General features: G+C 36.9%; 1 protein-coding gene across 12 annotated transcripts in view; it reads right to left on the bottom strand.

The window, feature by feature from the left end:
* NCOA2 (nuclear receptor coactivator 2) overlaps positions 1–18,138 on the bottom strand; it is a 287,169-nt gene that overhangs the window by 251,460 nt on the left and 17,571 nt on the right. The window lies entirely within an intron of this gene.

Raw genomic sequence — 18,138 nt, 5'->3', positions numbered from 1 at the left:
AAGTAGCTTATAAGCATGGTTTGAAAGTACTTCTATCGTAAGAGATCAGAGAAGTACTGTAAGTTGGAAATTCAGTTTTCTAATTAGTGAATACATGATGCTGAGTAGCACAAACCCAATTAATCCACAGCAAGTTACACTGCTTATTCCCTGCCAGGGTAAGGTAACAAGACCTAGTAGGAGGCACACAGTCGTCAAAACCATCCTTCAACGTGAATCTTGCTTCTGCCAATGATTCGTTTAAGATACAGCCAAACATTCCTAACAATGAACGCACGTGCAGTGGGGACGGACAGGGCTGCTATTACTAACCTCCTAAGAATACCGTCTCAACGAGACAACTTGAGTAGGATTCTGTCCCTTCCCTGCTGGCCTGCGGGGTACAACAAGAAGCTACCAAGTGTGAAAGGCAGAACAGTGCCTCATCCAGTGCCTTCCTTTTTTCCAGGTGATAAGGTGATACTGTAAAACACACAGGATAAAAAAGTTAGAGCTAGGAAAAGAAAGCAGATAAAGGAAGAATATTACTTTGGCAAATTTTAGGCTTTGTTTCATGGAATTTTCTAGGAAGTATTTTCCACTTGTGAGGAAATTATACTTTAAACAACGAACAACTATAAAATTAAAACTTACTTAAGTTCTGTAAGTGCATATCCTACTTCAAAAGACCATTGTATATACACACAAACACACACACATGTATGTATGTCTGTTTACATCCTTTCTACAGCAGACTTCTGGCAGCTAAAAGAAGACTTGGACCATAGGAGAATCAGCCACTGGGTCTTACAGAATCCCTGCTCTTACAAACGCCTTCATTTAATTATGACCATGCTTCTCAGCCACCACTGCTTCACCTGGACATATCCTAAGAGAGTACCCTTCATGGGAAAAGATCAACTCTTCTGGAGCAAAAAAAAAAAAAACACCTGAACTTGTGTTACAAAGTAATGGACTTGAGGTGAACACACCTGCTTCCTCCACTTGCCTTGCTTATTCTTTGTTTCTAAGAAATAATACTCTAAAGAGGCCAGAAAGAGAAAAAAATGAGAAAGACAAAGAGGGGGGAGATACCTTAAAGGAACAGAAGCTACAATTAGAAGCTCATGATAAAAAGAAAATGCAAGGTATCAGTTAAAAACAAACAAACAAACAAACAACTGAAGTTTATCAAGACTGGTGTCAGGATCAGCTTTTTAAAATTCTAGACAAGTGATTTAGAATTTAAAAAAAATCTCACATAACCTTTATTAATGTTCTGGGTGATAATGATCCATGTGCACTGAAATGAAGTTAAAATAAAAGGGAAGCACAACATCTAATATATTTAACACTACTAAACTGTACATTTCAAAACTGTCAAGATGGTAAATTTTACATCTTTTTTAACACAATAATAAAAATAAAGGTAAAGATTCCATAAACCAATTTAGGATTTTTATACACTTAAAACAGTGCCATCATATCTGCAGCAGCAATGGATGGATTTAAGAGATTATCATACTAAGTGAAGTGAGTCAGACATGGAAAGACAAATATATGATATTATTTATATGTGGAATCTAATATATGATAAAAAATAAACTTATTTACAAAACAGAAACAGATCTACAGGCATAGAAAACAACCTTATGGCTATCACTGGGGAAAGGAGAGGAAGAGATAAATTAGGAGTTTGGGATTAGCAAATACAAGCTACTGCATATAAAACAAATAAACAAAAAAGTCCTATTGCACATTACTGGGAACTATATTCAGTATCTTGCAATAACCTGTAATGAAAAAGAATACACACACACACACACACATGTATGTGTATTTGTACATATGTGTGTGTACATAAGTGTGTGTATTATACGTGTGTGTATATAAAACTGAATCACTTTGCTCTACACCAGAAACTAACACATTTTAAATCAACTATACTTCAATTTAAAGAAAAAAATTAGAAGCATTCAAATGGTTAGTTCTTGTTTAAAATATATAACTTAAAAAAATAAAATAAAATATATAACTTGATTGTGTGAAAACACACAAATCAGAAATTTCTCTTATAAAGATACTAAAAAAGATGTTAAGTGATTTATAGAAATTCCTGATGTTCTGATAAAAAGATATTTTATCATCATGGCTATCAGCACAAACTTCGGTTCTATGAGTACTAATCTGCACAGCTGGATTTTTTAATGTATTTTTTTAAACCACATAAACACAAATATACTACACTTGGGGAACTACATCAGTCCCAAGAGGACATAAAAACTACTGCAGCTTTTAAAATACATTCACTTCATTGGTTTCCTCAAAACCCTGAAAAGGAAATTCCCTATCACTTTGGGCCAACATCAGAGGACGTCTTCAGAGTGCTATTCTAAAAACTGTAAGTTTTTTTGAGATTATTATTAGACAATATGATAGATTCCTTTAACGTTAAATTATCAAGTTAAAACTTATTATGTTAAAAAACAATAAATATTCACAAATGTAAATTGTATATGCATGTATTATTTTGTGGCATTTACGAAAAAACTACATTGGGTTAAAAATTATCTTAACTATTTTATGTTATGTAATCCCTGCAGGCCAAACAAAAGTGGAAAAATTAGTGAACTAGATTACTGAGTTACTGGAGAAGGAAAATAAAACAAGGAGAGGGGAAAACAAGGCAGACTGAGGGGTACATTCATTCTGAAACCCTACAGACAAAAAAAAAAATTCCACACAGAATTTAAAACAGCATTTCTGGAAACCAAATTCTGTTCTAACACTCTATAAGAGCTCAAAGGTCATCCACCCATACAAAAACCACTACTTAAGTTTTTTCAGTTACTGGAAAAGGAAAGGGAATACTATGTTTAATACAGATATTTGAATTTAATATTTTAGCATGTGTTCTGAGGTGTTAAAGATTTAGTTAGGAGCTATGCAGAATTAAACAATGAGCAGCAATTCACCAGGAGAACCAACTGCCTACTCCCGCCCAAATCCTACTCTTTTTTACAAGTGCCACATGTACTTGTTTTAAATCATTTTATGATTTAGCCTATACCACCTTTGTGTCCTGGGAAGGGAGGAGAACAGAACTCTTCTCACTGGCATGACCTCCATCATTTAAACAAAGCATCCAAAACCATGGCTGACCCAAAGCTTGTATTTTATGAACTGTACTAATATTAACAAATTGTGTACACAGTGTGAATAGTTTGCTGAACTTTAACAAACATAAATGTACACTGATGGTGAAATTAACATATACATTTTCATCAATCCAGAAAGTTCCTTCATGACCCTTTATAGTTAATTCCTCACTCCCACTCCAGTCAATCCACTGTCTGACTGCCATCACTATACATTAGTTTTTCCTATTCTAAATATATAATGGAAACATACAGTACTCCTCTATCTTCTTTTAATCAGCATAAGGTTTGTGAACTCCTCCAACAAGGTGGTTATGTTTATCTCTAATCTGAATAGTATTCCATTGTATGAATACTATTATTCATATTACTATTTACTCAACCATTTATCCTGCTGATGGATGGACATCTGGGTTTTCCCCAGTTTGGGGCTGTTATGAATAAAACCACTAAGAACACGCATGTCAAAATCTTTTTGTGGACACGTGTTTACATTCCTCCTAGGTAAATGGTGAGTAATACGGTAAGTACACGCTAAATAAACTCCACAAGAAACTTTCTAAGAAACTGCCAATCTGTTTCCCAAAGCGGCAGTACAGCCTACACTACCACAAGCAATGAGATCAGATTTGCTTCCAGCTCTCCCCTATGCTTGGTGTTGTCAGGTTTTTTTAATTGAGCTAGGCTACTTCACTGTGGTTTTCATTTGCATTTCCCTGATGGTTTATGATATCGAGCATTCTTCCATGTGCTTATTGGCCATTTGCATATCTATTTTTTGTGAAGTATCTGTCTAAATCTTTCGAACGTTTTAAAAATTTGGTTTCTTATTGTTAAGTTACAACTGGAGTTTTTCACATATTCTAGATACAAGTCTTCTGGATCGTGAATATTTTCTTCCAGTCTGTGGCTTGCCTTTTCATTTTCTTAACAGTTTCTTTAGAAGAGCAGATGGCTCTGATTCTGATGAAATCCAATTTATCAATTTTTTTTCTTTTGTAGTTAGTGCTTTCTCTGTTCTAAGTAACACTTGCCTATCCCAAAGTTGGTTATGATTTTGTCCTGTTTTCCTCTAACACTTTTAGAGTTTCAACTTTTATGTTTAGGCCTAAGAGCTGTTTCAAATTAAATTTTATGCATATTATGAAGGAAAAGTCAAGAGGACAAAGTTCAGTTTTTCCCCATACCAATATTCATTGTTTTAATATCATTTGTTGACCAGAAAGCAACTGACCCTATATGTACGGGTCTATCTGCAAGTTCTATTCTGTTCCATTAATTTATATGTCTGTCATTATGCAACTACCATGCTAACTTGAATCTTGAAGCTTTATAATAAAATTTGAAATCAGATAGTGTAAAACCTTCAAAGCTGTTCTTCACTTTCAAAACCAAGTTCTAGCTATCCTAGGGTCTTCACGTTTTCACATGAATTTTAGCACCAGCTTGTCAATTTATATAATTTTTCACTCACTGCTGAGTGGGAAAAAAAAGTAGCTTGACAAACAGTATTAAAAACATAACCCATTTTAGTTCAACCAAATCTATAAGTAAAGGTACATAACAGAAACCCAAAGTATACATAATACACGAAAGAATCCTCTCTAAAGGCTGATTACAAGGACTTTTTCCTTTTTGCAGTTCTGTATTTTCAAAAATTGGCAATTTTGAGGAAAAAGTTAAAGGTAATTAAGGCACATAAGCCCATTAAGTAGGGGGAAAAAGAACTGATGCTCAGTAATCCTATTTATTTGCCCTTAATCTCACATATTATCTGTAAAAGCAAAAAAAAAAAAAAAAGGTACGAAAAGATAAACGGGAGAACTTTCACTTTTTATATACTTCTCCAATGTTTGTATTGTTACAATGACCATATTTTTTACATTTAAGAAAAGTTAAAATATTCATCAATAAAGATAAAATATATGTATCTGTTAGTTGAACTAAAGCAATGATGAAAAGATTATCCTAGAGGATGACTACCCAATTTGATGTCATTTAAATTTTCAGTTAAAAAAAGGCATGTGATATATGTGTAACTGAATCACTTTGCTGTACACTTGAAACTAACACGACACTGTTAATCAACTGTGCTTCAGTATAAAATTTTTTAAAAATGTTGTAAAGAACAAAAGAAAAGCCTCTGCTTGGCTAGGAATTTGCCTCTGGCCTCAGGTGAGATAGCTGCTTCAGAAAATCTGAAATGAATTAATCAACTCTCTTCTGGGACGAGAAGCAACCAGAATACACTATTTCAGTAACCCCACTAGGATAGCTGGAAATGAATGCTGAAGGCAAAAATAATGAGATTTAGGAACTAAAGGGCAGTGATTTGATGTATGAGATACTAATGTTAAACATAAACAACATCACAGGTGATTGTGCCATAGCTACTGGTACTCAGCCCACACTATCGATTCAGACTTAGGGACTGATCAGCAAATCAAGGCGAACCACTAACAGTGGTGAAACTGCAGTTGCACAAATTCTAATACACATGCAAGAAAGAAGGACATGAATAGATTTAAACCTTTGAATTGTTAGCTGCTGCGTCGCTTCAGTCGTGTCCGACTCTGTGTGACCCCATAGACGGCAGCCCACCAGGCTCCCCCATCCCTGGGATTCTCCAGGCAAGAACACTGGAGTGGGTTGCCATTTCCTTCTCAAATATGTGAAAGTGAAGTTGCTCAGTTGTGTCTGACTCTTCGTAACCCCGTGGACTGCAGCCTACCAGGCTCCTCCATCCATGGGATTTTCCAGGCAAGAGTACTGGAGTGGGCTGCCATTGTGAAATAAATAGGAATGTAGCATTATTTTAAAGGTCTATGGATAGATGTACTTCATACTAAGCTTCTATAAAAAACAGGCCAATGAAATTCAATTTTCATAGATACGGATAAAATCTACTCGCCTTAGCCCAAGATAGCCATGTTACAGATACACACAGCACTTATTTAATACTATTTCCTGCCAAAATGTTACTCAGGTATATCTTTCATCTTCACTTAAGGAACTCGAGGGCCCAGGTTGGAAAGAGCTGCCTGAAAAAAGTCAATCTCAGAGTCACTGATGATGCAAGAGCTCAGCTGGCCTGCTCTTGACCCCTGAGCATCCCCCAAGCCTCAGCTAACATCGATGGCACATCACCATCAATCTAAATTTTGAAAAATATATATTGATTTTCCACAAATGATGGTAATGGGTTTTTCTGCAGTAAATGTGCTTATACAATGTTTTCTTCTACACACCAAGATGATGATCAACACAAAGAATAAAAAAGTGCTTTATGTATTTTTAAAGACCTATTGGTCAAGCTCCCAAGTGAGTCAAAATTCATACCAAAATATAACAAAAATACTAAGGAAACACCTTGAATAATTCCTACATTGTGAATAACAACTGATTACATGGAAAAAATTTTTAATATTTATTTTTTTTTTAAAGAAAAGCTTACTTCCCACATATCAGAAATCTCCTACAATTTTAACACATTTCTTTGAAATAATTTAAAAAGGAATAGTCTCAGGTAGTTAATTTAGTTAGACACAAATAAGTAAAAATTAATTATTTAGTGTGTTACATTTATTAGTAATAGCCATATATCCATTTTTCTAAGCAAATTAGGCTTAGAATTTAGCTAATTTTCCCAAATTAGCTTTTGGGAAAAAAACCCCTTTACCACATATTTTCAAATAAAACTATCTTTTGTGCTGTTGCCTGATGTACTCAAATTTTTAGTCTAAAATTCCAGGCACTGAATTGAAAAGAATGTTTCCCGTTTCCATAGTATGGCAAGTAGAAATATGTAAATTAGTTCATGGGCAGAATCATTAATTTAGATAAAAAGTAAAAACACATTAATTGAACACCCAAAATGTGACAGTTCTCGTACAAAATCTAAGATGAGACAGCTGCTACCACTGGAGCTTATAAATCTAAATTAAATGGGCAAAAAGGCAAAGAATTTTAATTTATCTTATTTTCCAAGGAAATAACAAGTCTGATAGTCAGTGCTCCAATCTTTAAACTGACAATGATAAGTCTGAGTCTCATTTCCATAGGCTGATATTGGCCTAATTATCAGAGCCAAAATCACAGTTGGGGTTTGGGTAGGAAGCAAAAATTTTGACCCAACTTAGAACCACAAGAGATCTAGTGAAATGAATTCCCACTGGTTCTCCATTTCCTGGAAGATGTAGGTCAGTAACACTGCCTGTTAAGATATTGCTTATTGCCGGTTATCAACAGTCTTGAATAACCACAAACTGATTCTAAATAATTATTTAGCAGTAATTAAATACGCAGACTTTCAAATAATTTCTTAAAATATTATTTTAAATATACTATACATCATCTGTCAAAAATTTGACAGGGAATTTTGCCTCTAAGTTGAGGGAAATAGAATCTCAAGTTAAAATGAGAAAGGACAACAAGCATTTTGAATTTAGGCTCACATGGTGTTGCATTTCAGCTAAAATAAGGAGGAATTCTCATAATAATTATCTTCTAAAATACTTAAAAATAAATTTACTTAAGAAAAGCCTTCTTATGACTTCATTCCACGCAACACCATTATAATGTAGCAGACTGATGCATAACTGGTGCAAAATCGGTGAAGGAGTACGCAAAATGAAATGAGGGGAGTGTGGAAAAGGTCCATATTTTCAAGGGAGATGGCTCAAGGCTTTCAGTAGAATCTCAGAGGGATGTGGCAACACAAAAAATGTCACTGATTTCTTACATAATCCTGAGGTGTTTACCATTACTTCAAAAATGACAAAATTGAGACTCAAGGAATTTAAAAAGCTTTCTCAAGGTCAACTATTAGTAGCATAAAAGCAAATGAGAATGCAAGTTATTTTAGTTTCAAAGTCCCAGCTCTTTTAAAAAATGACAAGATGAAGAAACCCTTATTCAATCACCTTTGCAAACAGCAACCTGATGATGCTGACCATAATAACAACGACAACGGTGAACATCTGCACAACCCTACGTACCAGGCACTGTTGCTAGGGCCTCATTTAGTCCCACAGTAACAGAAGCAGATGACAGGCACATGATGATGACTCCCCACACAGCTCCTAGGTGGCAGAGCTGTTTTTCAAAACCAGGCAATTCTGGCTCCTTGGACTTTGCCCTTAACCACTAGGTGTGTGACACTCACCTCATGAGGACTTGCGATTAAAGGATAAGGGCAGAAAATTTAAGAAGGTTGTCCTAAATAAATTTCTTTTTTGAGAAGTATTTTATTTTTTAAATTTTATTTGTTTGTTCACGTCAGGTCTTAGCTGTGGCATGTGACCAGAGGTGGAACCCAGGACACCTGCATTGGGATTGTGAGTCTTAGCCACTGGACCACCAGGGAAGTCCTTTGAGTATTTTAGAAGATGATTATTATATGGTAATTCCTCCTTTCCAGTGCCAAAGAATATTCAAACTGTTGAACAACTGCACTCATTTCACATGCTAGTAAGGTTATGCTCAAAATCCTTCAAGCTAGGCTTTAACAGTATTTGAACTGAGAACTTCCAGATGTACAAGATGGGTTTAGAAAAGGCAGAGGAACCAGAGATCAAATTGCCAACATTTGTTGGATCATAGCGAAAGCATGGGAATTCCAGAAAAACATTTAATTCTGCTTCATTGACTACCCAAAAGTCTTTGACTGTGTTGATCACAGCAAACTGGAAAATTCTTTAAGAGGTGGGAATACCAGACAACCTTACCTGCCTCCTGAGAAACCTGTATGCAGGTCAAGAAGCAACAGTTAGAATTGGACATGGAAAAACTGACTGGTTCAGGATTGGGAAAGGAGTACAACAAGGCTGTATACTGTCACCCTGTTTATTTAACATATATGCAGAGTACATCATGCAAAATTTTGGGCTGGATGAATTACAAGCTGGAACCAAGATTGCTGGAAGAAATATCAACAACCTCAGATATGTAGATGATACCACTTTAATGGCAGAAAGTGAAGAGGAACTAAAGAGCCTCTTGATGAGGGTGAAAGAGGAGAGTGAAAAAACTGACTTAAAACTCAGCACTCAAAACACTAAGATCATGGCATCCAGTCCCATGACTTCCTGGCCAATAGAAGGGGAAAAAGTGGCAGCAGTAACAGATTTTATTTTCCTGGGCTCCAAAATCACTGTGGACAATGGCTGCAGCCATGATATTAAAAGACGCTTGCTCCTTGGAAGGAAAGCTATGACAAACCTAGACAGCACATTGAAAAGCAAAGACATCACTTTGACAACAAAGATTCGTATAGTCAAAGCTATGGTTTTTCCAGTAGTCATCTATGGATATGACAGTTGGATCATAAAGGAGGCTGAAAACTGAAAAATTTATGCTTTCGATTTGTAGTGCTAAAGAAGACTCTTGAGATGGTTGGACGGCATCACCAACTCAATGGACATGAGTTTCAGCAAGCTCCAGGAGACTGTGAAGGACATGGATGCCTGGCATGTTCCAGTCTATGGGGTCGCAAAGAGTCAGACACCACTTAGTGACTGAACAACAATAATTCTGCCTTATTTAAGCTAAAATGCAATACCATGTAAGCCTAAGTTAAATAAAAAATAGTTTTAAGAACAATCCTCTGTTTCCTAAAGATCTGCATAAACTCAAGCAATCTAGAAAATCTCCAATCTAGAAAATCTATCATCTTTCACTATAATATTTAATGAGCATAGGAGAAATCTTATGTCTTAGAAATGTTTACTTAACAGGTATAGACTATGACCCAGGACAGGAAAATCAAAGTTCTCAAAAAATCTCTAAAAAAAGATTTGTCAAGTGGTTTCATTCAACTTTTCTAAGTCCCCAGCAGAAGTACCCCTTCTCCATGAATGTGTCTGGACAAAAGCATCATTGCTTAATGGAGTCATCAGATTGCCTGTCCTCTACATTTAGCAGTAGTTCAAGATTTCACTTTTATCTCTTTCCGCCACAGTTTACTGTATTGCAGGCAGTCACTGAGGAAAATGAACCCAAGGAAAAAAGTCTTCATGCCAACCCAAACTCTATAGTCATACAAATTACTTACCACCTACCTATACACTTCACATAACTTCTTAAAGAGATGCTACTAGGTTTTACTAAGAATCAGTTTTAAGCCAAGTAATTCTGTCTGTCCCTCAAGACAAATTCTAATTCATTCTCTGCTCTCCTCCTCTTCAACTCCTCCCAAGCCTCCCCGCCCCCCACACACATACTGTAAATTCTAAATGACATTAAACACAAGTAAGACTTATTTTCACAAGAATTCCATTTTGTAAAAAAATTCCATTTTCAAACTAATTTTTTTCATTCACTCAACAAATTTATTAGCATCTAAAATATAACAGGCGCTTGGCCAAAAATACAAGATGTCTGCCCTCTAGAGCTTAATTCAGTGTTTTTCGTTTTGGCCAGTGGTATGTGGGATCTTGATTCCCCAACGGGAGATCAAACTTGCGCCTGCTGCAGTGGAAGCCGGGAGTCTTAACCAACGGACTGCCAGGGAAGTCCCGAGTAGGATTATTAATCTAATATCTACTTTCCCTGGACTGCACATCTGCTATTGGTGTCCTTCAGTAGCAGGAGGTTCACTCTGTGAGCCTAATAGCAATACTCTACAATTGCTCCACCAGGAAGCAAAACGTTTAAAAGACTGAACAGCCCAAGATTTTGTTCCATCAGTCAGCACCGTTTAATTCACATATTAACACATGAAATCCTATTCTTTATAAAACTGCTTTATAGGATAAAGTGATAATGTCTGGGATTTGCTTCAAAATGGGGGGGGCGCGGTGAAGGTTACAGAAGTGTTGGTTCACAGGAGATCATCATATATGATTATTCTGTCCACTTTTACACAGCTTTAAACTTTTCCCTGGGCCTCCCAAGTAGTGTAATGGTACAGAACTCTCCTGTCAATGCAGAAGATGTAAAGAGAAGCGGGTTCAATCCCTGGGTTGGGAAGATCCCCTGGAGGAGGATATGGTAACCCACCCCAATATTCTTGCCTGGAGAATCCCACGGACAGAGTCTGGAAGGCTACAGTCCATGGGGTCGCAAAGAGTAGGACACAACTGAGCAACTGATCACACACACACAAACTTCTCCAGAGTAATTTTTTTTTTAATGTAAAAGACCATTACCCAATATCAAAAAAAAAAATTACCTTCAGGAATTTCAGGAAGCTGCACAGAAAGACAGCACATGAACGACAGAAGTATTTCGATGTACTTGATTTAATCCACCATGAGATCCTGCATTGTGATCCTAATTATATATATAACAAGTTCTACAGTTTCAAACTGCTCATGTGTTAAACTGAAGGTAGCACTGCTAATCTCTCTTACTGAAAACATCCCAGGAGGCTGTGCTGATGGAGGACCCTACTAAGGTACCAAGTTAAAGCTGCAGAGAAACCAACATTAATCAGGGAAATGTATTTTGTATTTTCCAGCCTCACAGGTGATGGAATGGAGTTGTTATTGCAATAGCATACAGTTACCAAATGTAAAATAATACTCTTATGCCACACAAGCTTATAGAGGTAATAGCAGAAGTGCAAAACTGAAGCTGAGTAATGAAGTCTGTAGGATAGGGATCAAAGCTAGATGATTTCTTAAATATAACACACTGTACTTGACATTTCTCAACCTCTGAAGCTCTTGCTTACAGTCAACAGCTGGTCCAAATACCATACAGTTTTAAGATCTCGTGGCTATATTTAAACGTGACCATAACCACAACAAATAATATTTGTAATGCCATTTTACAGGCTATAAAGCATTTAATCTCTATTTTCTCATTTACTCTTCACAAAATCCTGTGAATTAGGTGAGTTACATGGGGATGTTTTTGAAAACAAAGAATTTGCCTAGGCTTCCAACTCATGCAGTCAGGACTCAGAACTGATGCCCAAACATCTAAATCCAAATTCCTTTCATTTTCCATTATCCCAAGCTGCTGAAGGAGCTCATAATTTCATTAAGACACAAAACCTAAATACATGCCAAAAAATTAAAACGTTGAGATAAGGTATCAAATGTGTGGTCTGGCCAGTAAGTACTGATGAAAGATCAGGAAGGAAGAATACCACCAATGGATCAAGATACTGGAAAAGGGGTCTTAGAGTCAGTGTCATGTAAGGTATGAGGAAGCCCACCAGACAGGAGTAGAGGGCGGCTTTCTATCTGTGTACTTTCACAAACAAAAAACTTTGAAGTTTGCAAGTGGACTCAAATAAGTTAACTGGCTAGAATAAAGAGTTGTAAAAGTGTACCGTGAGGCTTACGTCTAAAATATATATTTTGCACAGCAAAGGGAACCATTAACAAAATGAGAAGGCAACTGACAGAATGGGAGAAGGTTTTACAAATCACACATCTGATAAGGAATTAATATCTAAAATATATAATGAACTCACAACTCAACAAAAGAGCAATCTCATTTAAAAATGGGCAGAGGAACCAAACAGGCATTTTCCAAAGGAGACATACAAACAACCGAAAGGTACATGAAAAGGTACTCAACATCACTGACCATCAGGGAAATGCAAATTAAAACCATAAGAAGATGTTACTTCACACCTGTTAGAATGGCTATCATCAAAAATACAAGACATAACAAGTGCAGGTATGGATGTAGAGAAAATCAGAACCAACTCTTATGTACTGCTGATGAGAATGTAAACTGGTGTAGCCACTATAGGAAACAGTATAGAGTTTCCTCAAAAAACTAAAAACAAACTACCATATGATCTAGCAATTCCACTTCTGGGTATGTATCTGAAGGAAACGAAATCACTATCTCAAAGAGATATCTGTATTCTCATGTACACTGCAGCATTTTGTACAACAATCAAACATGCAAACAACCTAAGGACCCACTGACATGTAAATAAAATTTTCAGATTTTATTTAGACAGGTAGGTAGATAGATCCAATAGAATATTATTCAGCGATAAAAAAGGAAACCTTGCCATTTGCAACAACATGGTTGGATCCTGAGGGTATTATGTTAAGTGTAATAAGTCAGATAAAGAAAAATACTGTATGATCCCACTTACGTGCAGAATTTTTTAAAAAATCAACTTAGAGAAATAGAGAACAGATGGTGTCGGGGGTAGAAATGCCTCGGTACAGGGAAATGGGTGAAGGTTAACAAAAGAAACAAATCTCTAGCTATAAGATAAATTCTGGGGATGTGATGTCTAGATGGTAACTATAGTTAACACTGCTGAGAGTAAATCTTAAAAGCTGTCATCACAAGAAAAAAAATTGTATGTGTGGTAATGGATGTTAACTAAACTAATTGTAGTGGTCACTTTGCAATACAGGCATGTATCAAATCATGTTGTACACCTCAAATTAACACAATGGTATATGTCAATCTCAATAAAACTGGAAAAAATGTTTAAATTTCTTTTTTTTTTTAATTTCAACAAAGAAAGAACAAAGAAATCTTCCTCATGATGCGATGTAAGTCATGCAAGACCAAGGAATACAAATATCTCATGTTGGGAAGGCTTGAGTATTTGTTGCTCCAAGCCCACCAACCGTATCTAGGACATGCATGCAGCTATTAGATATTGTTGCTCAGGAATTTCAGAATATGAAACAGGGAAGGAAGTTAGCACATAACTATTCTGAATGAAAATTACAGTTTATTTGTAAAAGCGAGTCTCAGCCAAGTCAAAGCATGCATGCATTTCTTTCTCAACATACCAAGATAGCAAACTGGCACACACCAATTGGTAAATTACAGAATGATTCAGAATCACATACTCCAGAGGGTTAATACAACTGATTCAAAAAAAGCATTTTGTCCCCCAGAGATGCATTTCCTCACCCTGATTCACTGTAAGATCAGCTCTGTTAATAATGATGCTTTGTGATTCTGTATCTCTTTCCCTGCTAAAAGCTCAAGTATGAGTTGATATGGCACATCACAGACTACACAGATGGTACTCCACAGTTTCCACAGCTCTCACTGAATAGCTCATTTGACTTACTAATAAATGTCCCTACTTCAAGATTAAAAACAAATATGAAAAATTAAGAAAAATGGGAGAAAGACAGTAAATTTTCATATCCAATTCAGTGGCATCTAGCTGAAAAGGTAAACTCTAGATGGAGCACCCAGAGCATAAGACAGTTCCTCCAGATGCTAGTGCACACATGTGTCTCTTCCAGGAAAGTCCTGTCAAGCCACCAGGCCACTGGGAAAAGAAGAGGGCTAAGCAGTAAATGAGGTTATGCTAATTTCTATGTGAACACATAACAATCAGACCTAAAAGGAAAAATTCTCAGAGAGGAGGAGCTAGACCTGGAGTTACACGGTCCTTCTGTTTTAGTCCATTAACCTGTAATTACTCACTGAAGGCAGACCCATGGTCAGAAGCTTGACTAGAAGTGAAGTAACAGATATCAGCCTATGTAACAGGGTTACTGAGATTTATAAAGCATGTTTAAATTGGACTCCTTAAACCAAACACTTTTAAATGGAGAGGAAGACTACAATCATTCTAGAAGTTTCTTTTATGCTGTTCACAAATGCCCTGCTCACATCCAACTAATAAGAGAAGGTGTTTGTTCCTTTGAACTGCAAGCACAGAGCTTCTAAATGTTCCTCATTGGTATCTCTATCTCATCTCCCCCCACAGATCCGGAAATTTCCCATTAGGGAATTTAGCTATTAACAAAGTTCCCCTCACCTCTGCATAAATCACTGTACCCCATTTGTGTAGTAAACGTGGGTGAGCACAACTAAATACAGGCATCCAGCATTATGATTTGTGAAATGCCAACTGATCTATGAAACAGGCCAGATCTTGAAAAATCCAGAGCGAGCTTATCCCTATGAAAAACAGAATTAGTACTGATGATCAAATTTAACTAAATGAAGACCACTGAGGTAGAGAACAGCTAAAGAGACTTGCTTTCCTTGGTAATTAAAGTGGTTTTGTAACGTCTAGTTACAGGATTATATTCAAGCTCCAGGAAAAACAAATACCTGATTTAGGGAATTATGTTCAACCACTCTTACCAAGAACATCTTTCTTTTTTTTCCTGATAAAATCACTGTATTTGAAACCACAGTCTGAACTGGTCAAAAATAACATTCAAGTCTTATGTAGCAGTTTTCTCAAAAAAAAAAAAGGGGGGGGGGTTTAAATTATAATCAAAACCAGTCAGATGATTCCAATATTGAGGTATTATATATATAAAGATATAGATATTCCTGAGAAATCTAAGTTATCTCTTTGCGGAGGATACCACAGTCCACTTCTAACACCAATACTTAGATATATCAAGCAAGCATTCAATCGTCCATGTTTATGAAATGTGAATCTTATGTGTCACATATTTCTGATATTTTCAATATGATAATTAAAATGTTCTACCACCTTTGGGTAGTTTTAAAAATACTGCCCTGAATTTCTCCAAAACATAAGTAAATTTAACTCTCTGGATATAAATCACTCTCCTCTCAATTTCCTGCATAAAACAGTAACTACCAGCTTGGAACCACATGGATTTAACAAGGACAAGAAACTTGGCAGACCACCATTCACCCAATCTTTGTCGTCGCTCCCCACCGCTACCCGTTGAGAACCAGTGAATTAGACCTACTAGTGGCTAAGATGCTCTGTGATTACAATAATCATTCTGTAATCAGGGTAGCAGCACATTTACTCTAAACAGTCGCTAATTACGAAACAGTTTATGATGACTAAAAAAACAGAATGCAGCATGGCTGTCTGCATTTCTGGAACACGTGTTAATTGACAAAGAGAGATGGTTTAAAAAAACTGGACCACAAATAATTTTGACTACCTAGGTGCTTCTAGTCTTCAGGATTAACTTCCTAAATAATTTCCTGAATCGTCCTCAATTTGCATCTAAAATAATCTACTCTGAACCACAATCCCAAATAACTAGTCAAGAGCTATCAAACACCAGTTAGGGTCAAATACTGATCACTGAAGGCGACTGAGAGTAATCCTAACAACAGTGGACATTTAGGGAAACGGGCACAAGGTCACGCCTGTTCAAGTGACGAAGGCAGACCTCGATCCAGCAGCGTGGCTCTGAAGTGCTACTCCCAGCTGACCTCACAGAATGAAATAAATAAGGAAGGAAGTAAACCTCCTGCATGCAAGGGACTCCAGAATTCTTGTATTAACAGCTTCCAACAGAACATTCCACACATTTTTAGTCAATTCTCTAAGTAAGATTTTACAACCTTTCTTTCAAGATCTTCAGAGATTTTACTTTTATTTCATCCTTAAAATGGAAAGGCCTTTTTCAAAAGACAAGCCTGCAGCTGGTGCTATACAAAATGTCATTAGTTACTTCAGCGTGTGGTTTTCTCATCTTCCTGCTACTGAGAAACTTCTTAATATGTAAGAGTGTGCTCAAATAGTACACAGAGATGGACGCAGGAGGGTCCTGCTTGGTCCCCAACCCCCTACTTATTCTCAGGTTACCGAGATTTCTGGCGAGAAGGGGTCTCAGGGCCTAGACCATAGGACCTTCTGTGGTCCTGTCGTCTGACTCCCCACCTTATCTATCAGGGTCACCTGAAGAGTCTCTTTAAAAACAGACATCCTCCCCAACCCCATACTTTTGTAAATCGCAATGAGACCTTGGGATTTCCACCTTGACAAGCAAGGTAGACTACCTGTGCACTCTGATATTGGGACCAGCAACTTAGACCAAAACCACGTCATCCATGCTTCCAGCATAGGAAAAGCAGCGCCTTTCAACAAAAAAACGCTGCCTTCATCTATAACACGATCTGCTGAGGCAGCACCATTCTGGTGCTTTTGGAGGGAAGTGTGTTAATTATTACCCATAACACGAGCAGCTTCCAGGCCTAACTCCCTAGAAATGCTTCTGGTAAAACAAACGGTCCAAAAATATACGTCATTATCATTTAGTCAAAATTTCTACACAGTAAATACATGAATAGCGAAGAAAGTAACAGAAAGAGGCCGTATTTTTTTCCCCTCTATTTGGTAAAAAAAAAAAAAGAATTCTAGAATTTTTTTAAAAATTTGAGGAAGATTAACAAATACCCCACCATCCTTCTTAGTGATAAACAGAGAACCCTTTACCAGAAGATTTCTTTAAAGTTATCTAATTCATTTTGCCTTCATTAATAATTAAACCTTGAGCCTCACCACTATTTGAGGCAAACAAGCATAGCCCCCGTTCAACAAAAACAGATATTGGGACTCAGACATATTAAATCACTTGCTCGAGGTGATAGGTCCAGTCGTAGGCAGTATATACCCTTCGTTATTATTAAATGTATCTTTAAATCATACAGATTTCCTCTGCTCTAAATAAAATCTATAAATTTTTATCAGAAAGTTCTTCTAAACATCTAACTAAAATCTCATCAGATATAGTTTAGGAACCATACCTTCTGTGGGATTAAAGAACTATCTGGAGAAGGAAATGGCAGTGTTCTTGCTGGGGAAGTCCCATGGGCAAAGGAGCCTGGTGGGTTATAGTCCATGGGGTCCCAAAGAGTAGGACACATCTGAAGCAACTTAGCTGCAGCTGCTGCTGCTCATTATATCTCATATTGAATCATTTCATGTATCTCAGGAACAATAAACCCTCCTTCCACTCTTCTCTTCTTTTAAAGGAAAGGACGGCAACATTTCAACTTAGCCTCTGCAGACAACAGTTCCCACAAATGACCACACCTCTCATCCCACATGCTCTTCTTCTCATTCAACTTGTAACTTTCCTCCCAAGGTGAGCTGAGATCTAGGGAGGCTTGTGACTAAAGCCTAAGATGTGACTTCTGAAGTCAAGTCATAAAATGAGATACAGATTCCTTGGAACTCACTCTTTGGACCCCAGAAGCCATGCTGTTAGGAAGCTCAAGCAGATGCAAAGAGGCTGTAATTAGGTATTCCAGCCTATAACTTGGCTGAGGTCCCAGCCAACAGCCTGTCCAGCACCAGGTCTGCAAGTCTTCAGCT

The sequence above is a fragment of the Bos grunniens genome, chromosome 14 (assembly GCF_055505025.1).
Source record: "Bos grunniens cultivar Pamir isolate PY7600 chromosome 14, Bosgru_T2T1.0, whole genome shotgun sequence".
In the NCBI taxonomy this organism is placed as follows: domain Eukaryota; kingdom Metazoa; phylum Chordata; class Mammalia; order Artiodactyla; family Bovidae; genus Bos; species Bos grunniens.
This window is presented reverse-complemented; position numbering and strand designations above follow the sequence as displayed.